The sequence below is a fragment of the Poecilia reticulata genome, linkage group LG22, assembly GCF_000633615.1.
Source record: "Poecilia reticulata strain Guanapo linkage group LG22, Guppy_female_1.0+MT, whole genome shotgun sequence".
Classification (NCBI taxonomy): Eukaryota; Metazoa; Chordata; class Actinopteri; order Cyprinodontiformes; family Poeciliidae; genus Poecilia; species Poecilia reticulata.
Window position 1 is genome coordinate 408,285 of NC_024352.1, and position 5,654 is coordinate 413,938.

Consider the following 5,654-nt stretch of genomic DNA (forward strand, 5'->3'; position numbering starts at 1 on the left):
CCCGCCCTGTGTGTCGACGTATCAGCCCATCCCTGTTCATCCCGGTTCACCCACACCTGGCTGTCCCTCTGTCCTTCTGTCCCTCTGTCCTTCTGTCCCTCTCTCCCTCTGTCCCTCTGTCCCTCGTCTTATTCAGATTGTACGTCATTTATGTAAAGGCCTTTTCACCTGTATGCAAACACAACAAACTGTGTTCGCAAGACAAATTATCAGTGACAAAAGTAGACCGGATAACTTCATTTTACTGGACTCAAATGGAACTTCATAACGTAAAACAACTCACTATAGAGTTGATTATTTATGATTTAATGAAACTTGTACGACAAAAAAAATATTTGGTTAAAATGTGAGTACACTGCAGCCTCATCTGCACAAATGCGCATACCGTATTATATTTATAACCAAGAGAAATCTCTTTGACATTTCTGAATAGTCATATGAAGAGTTGGGAAACTAATTATATAACTAATTATATATTATAATTATATATTCAATTACATTTACTTGATTACCTTTAAAAAACAACTTTTAGGAGTATTTTTATTACACTACTTTTTACTTTTGAGTAATTTTATAATGAAGCATTGCTTCTCTTACTTGAGTAAAATTTCTTGATTCTCTATCATCAATGGATAAAAGACAGACATGTTTTAAACAAAGATTCACCAGACACAGACACACACATTCAGTTTTTGATAAAGTTTTATATGAAATTGATCTGGAAAAATTTTCTTTTGCCTGATTTTGTTACTTATATGAATTATTGGCATTTTGGTAACTATATTTTCGTGCATCTGATAATGTAATTTTTAAATATTAAGGGATTAACAATTTGATTAGTTACTCAGTACTTGAGTGAACTTTTTACCAATTACTCTTTTGCTCTTACTAGAGTAATTCCTTGGAGAGCTATATTGTACTTCTACTTGAGTAAAAATGTGTTGAAGTGGTGCTACTCTTGAGTGCAAGTTTTAGATATACCCCACCTACCTCTGGCCATGAGCCTGACAAAGAATGCAGTGTCAACAAGACGTTTCTGATTAAAAAGACACATGAAGACACCTGAAGTAGGAGTGTACAGCTAAATCAGGCCTGATTTCCTTAATTTGGGGAAAGCAGCAATCGGTGGATACTTACATGAGAAACTGATCTTATCCATCTCCACAAAGGTCTGGAAATCATCCACTATTTTCTATTCCTCTATTGTGAGAGGACTGACTGACCGATCTGCCCACCAGGTCATGCCTGCACATGTTCCATTCACTGTTGCAAACATAACATCTTCGTCCCTATATTTAAGCAAATATTTAGACAAAAAAAATGTTGGCCAAAACCCAAATTGGCAGATCTTTTTAAAGATTGTAGTTTTCTGGCTAACCACCATCAGTTCATCCCTAGATTGAAATGAAATCAGGCCGTCTCTTGTTTTAGGTCAGTTGGTCAACCACCAAAAAGATTTCCATTTGCTAAATGCCCCAATGGTGATAGAAATAATACGTCAGATATTAATCTATTAATGAATATCATTCTGTATGTGAACTTCACAATCAGAAGTTCACATACAGAATGATAACCATCTCTTTAAGCAATGAAGAGAGCCAAGATGATGATGATGTCATGGCTTTGGAAACTCCTTGAGTTAATTGGAGACACTGCTGTGGATGTACAGTGCATCACGAAAGTGTGCACAGCACATCATTTTATTTTTCCATATTTTGTTTCAGCCCTATTAAAAATTGTATTAAATTAATCTTTCTCCTTAAAAATTTTCTCCCATGATGAAAATGTTTGAAAACATTTTTTTTTTTTCAGGCTTCAAACATAAGGATCTAAAATTATTATTTTTATGAAGAATCAACAAGTGGGACACAATTGCAAAGTGGAACAAAATTTATTGGATATTTTAAAGTTTAACAAATAAAAAACTGCAAAGTGAGGCATGCAATATTATTCGGCCCCCTTACGTTAATACTTTTTAGCACCACCCGTTACTGCGACTACAGCTGCAAGTCACTTGGTTTTTTCTCCATCAGTTTTGTACATCAAGAAACTGAAATTCTTGCCAATTCTTCCTTTCCAAACAGCTGGAGCTCAGTGAGGTTGGACGGAGAGCTCTTCTTCCAYGTTTGCTGCGTCTCCCAGGTGGCTTATGTCAAACTTTAAACCAGACTTTTTATGGATATCTTTGAGAAATTGCCGTCTTCCTGCCACTCCTCCATAAAGGCCAGATTGCATCACTGATTGTTGTCCGATGGACAGACTCTCCCATCTCAGCTGTAGATCTCTACAGTTCATCCACAGTGATCATGGGCCTCTTGGCTGCATCTCTGATCAGTCTTCTCCTTGTTCCAGATGAAAGTTTAGAGGGACGGCCGGGTCTTGGGAGATTTGCAGTGGTCTGATACTCCTCCCATTTCAATACGATCACTTGCTCAGTGCTCCTTGAGATGTTTAAAGCTTGGGGAATCTTTTTGTATCCAAATCCGGCTTTAAACTTCTCCACAACAGTATCTGGGACCTGCCTGGTGTGTTCCTTGGTCTTCATGATGCTCTCTGTGCTTTAAACACAACCCTGAGACTATCATGGAGCAGGTGCATTTATACAGTGACTTGATTACACACAGGTGAGAACAAAATACACATGATGATTTTGACTGACTGATGATTCTATTTATCATCATCAGTCACTTAGGACAACATTGGATCATTCAGAGATCTTCGCTGAACTTCTGGAGTGAGTTTGCTGCACTGAAAGTAAAGGAGCCCAATAATATCGCAAACCCCACTTTGCTGTTTTTTATTTGTTAAAGTTTAAAATATCCAATAAATTTCTTTCCACCTCATGATTGTGTCCCACTTGGTGTTGATTCTTCACAAAATAATAAACATTATAAATCTTCATGTTCAAAGCTTGAAAAGCGGCAAAAGGTTTAAAGTTCAAGGGAGCCGAGTACTTTCGCAAGGCACTGTATATTTAAATTTTTTACAGTGACAAAATAATATTTTTGTTCTGATTTTGTTCCATACACATCTATCTTTTTTTAATTTGCACCCAAATAAACATCAATTGCACATGGTTTAAAAGAGAACGTATCTTTTTAGTTTGCTTCAATATTAGTTTTTAGGAAATTAATGTTGAAATTGTACAGTGTTTGTTGATTGTAACAAATACACACATCATATACTTTATGTGGGTTTGCTAGATACAGAATGTTACTGCTTTTGGAAAAAGCTATAGCTGTAATAAGAGTTATATTTTTATCGACATATCATTCAAATGACTATCATTTTAACATGCTGTTGTTTAGAGTGGGGTGAACTTTCATGGAGGTTTGTTTTCTGTGTCTGTGCTGGTCCTGTGATGTTATAGCAGCCTGGGCAAGTTGTCTTCTTCTATCTGGTAAATGACTGGACTTTTCCAGTTCTTCTGACCGAGCATTTACACTAGAGCCACATTCACCCATTCACACACCAACACACAGATAGGCAATTTGAGGTTAAGTGCCTTGCCCAGGGACATGTGGACATGTGACAGGAGGAAGCTGGAATTAAACCTACAACCTTCTGTTTCAAGGTGACTACACTACCCACACAGTCACAGTTTATATATTAATCTTCTTCTGCTTATCTGGAGTCAGTTCGCAGGGTCATCTCATCATGTCAACCTGGGCTCATGGCGTTCCTTCTCCCCATCACCAACCGCACATCATGACAAAAYCGTGCAAATGCCTGTTTGAACACTAGCACGTTCACCCAAAGGTCAAAGAGTCATTTGAGCTGTGGTGGCGCAGGGGTTAAGCACAACCCACATAAGGCAGCCTTGGTCCTCAACGTGGCCGTCACAGGTTTGATTCCCAGCCTGGTGACCTTTGCCACATGTCTTCCCCCTTTCTCATGACCCTCTTTCCTGTCCACTAGAGCCAATAAAACCTTAAAAAAAAAAACAAAGAGTAATCTGAGTGAGGAAATGAGCAGCTTGACTGATGGACGACTGCAGCTGCACCGGTACCACACGGCTCTTTAAGTTCTGCTCAGAGCTCCAGGATGATCAGTCTGGATTAATCTAAACGATAATAAACCATCAYCAACATTTCCCATCAGATCAATATGGTCTCTGAACAAACACTCTCTCTGAATCCTTCCATTAGCGATGTTCTCCATCAGATCCAAAACGCTCCACAATTACACAGCTCACCTTTGCGCTGCTACTTATATATGTGTGATTTTCTACACACCTTGATCACCTTAAAATAATCAAACCTGTTTGGAGTTTAGTGAAAATGAAATGACCCCATAGATGCATTTCATGTGCTTCGGTGAACAGACCGACACGTTACATCTTTATGAGACAAAAAGTGAGGAAAAGACTGAGTGAGGTTTTTACATCCTTTTATTTTTATTTTCTTTATTTTGTGTGCATGTTTGGTTATTTTCTGAGGACAAATGCGGTTCAGTTTCAATGTTTATGTTTAAACAATAAAATATTAAAATAATGAAAAAAACATCGGGTTTGATGCTTCGTGGTCTAAATAACTGAATGGAGTCAGATTTCAGTGTATTTAGGTGAGTTTTGAGGCTTTGTGGTTTGATATTGTTCACAGAAAAAGTTTATGTGATAGACTTGTACGTAAAATATGGCAACGCACTGTTGCCCTATTAGGGATTTGGGTTTTTCAGTGTTTATTTTGGATCAGTTTCGCTGTGAGTCTTTGTCGGTGTCCTGTCTCCTTCCTCTTAAATGCGTACTTCCAGTAATTTTGTACAGTTGCTACTGGTGCTGTTATTGATATCTTGCAATTAAAATGTTTAATTTACCTTTTATAGAAATAGCATGTTTTATATATATCACTACCCCATTCTTCCGTGAGTGGGTCCAAAATGACCCGCATTCATTTCCTATGGAATTTAATGGGAATCTTTATTTCTTACCAACTGACTATCAGGAAAACATTTTTTTGTGAACCAAACGCACTGAGACCTATGTGTCATCCCTGAATAATAATATTTTACACAGCAAGAACTCTTACATATAAGTATTATCTTTATTTTTTTACCTCACAAATGTGTGTGACAGTCATGAGTATTGTGACATCGTTATTGTCACGAATCAACATATTAGCCTTCTTCAAAGTTAGCTAATACTAGTTATCTAACCAAATTGCTAACATTACCACCTATACTATATTCTGCATGTGTACGAGGGGGTACCCAAAAGTTTCCAGAATGACGCTGCTGCATGCGCAGTTTTTGTAGTACACGATTCTGCCGCTAGTTATTTGTTCCACCACGTCAGGGGTCCCCAAACTTTTTCCTGAGGGCCACATAACTTTTCCCTCATGTGGTGGGGGGCCGGAGTCAGTTTGTAACAGAAAAAGTGAGACGATTGCAGGAGTKCMTAAATGTAAAAATTTATTGTTTTCCAGAAAGCACAATCAAATAACCCTCTCTGGGTTCTTCACAGAAAAAATCCAGGAAGGATTATAATCCGTATTTTCCTAACTGAGCCGCACCGGACTATAAACCACAACCCCAAAGTTTTTTTTTTTAAACCAGTAAACATACACATATAGGCCGCAGAGATCTCTACCGCTCCAGCAGAGGGGGGCGGACACCCAAAATTTGAGTCATAACAGGTCAATTGAATATCACATTTA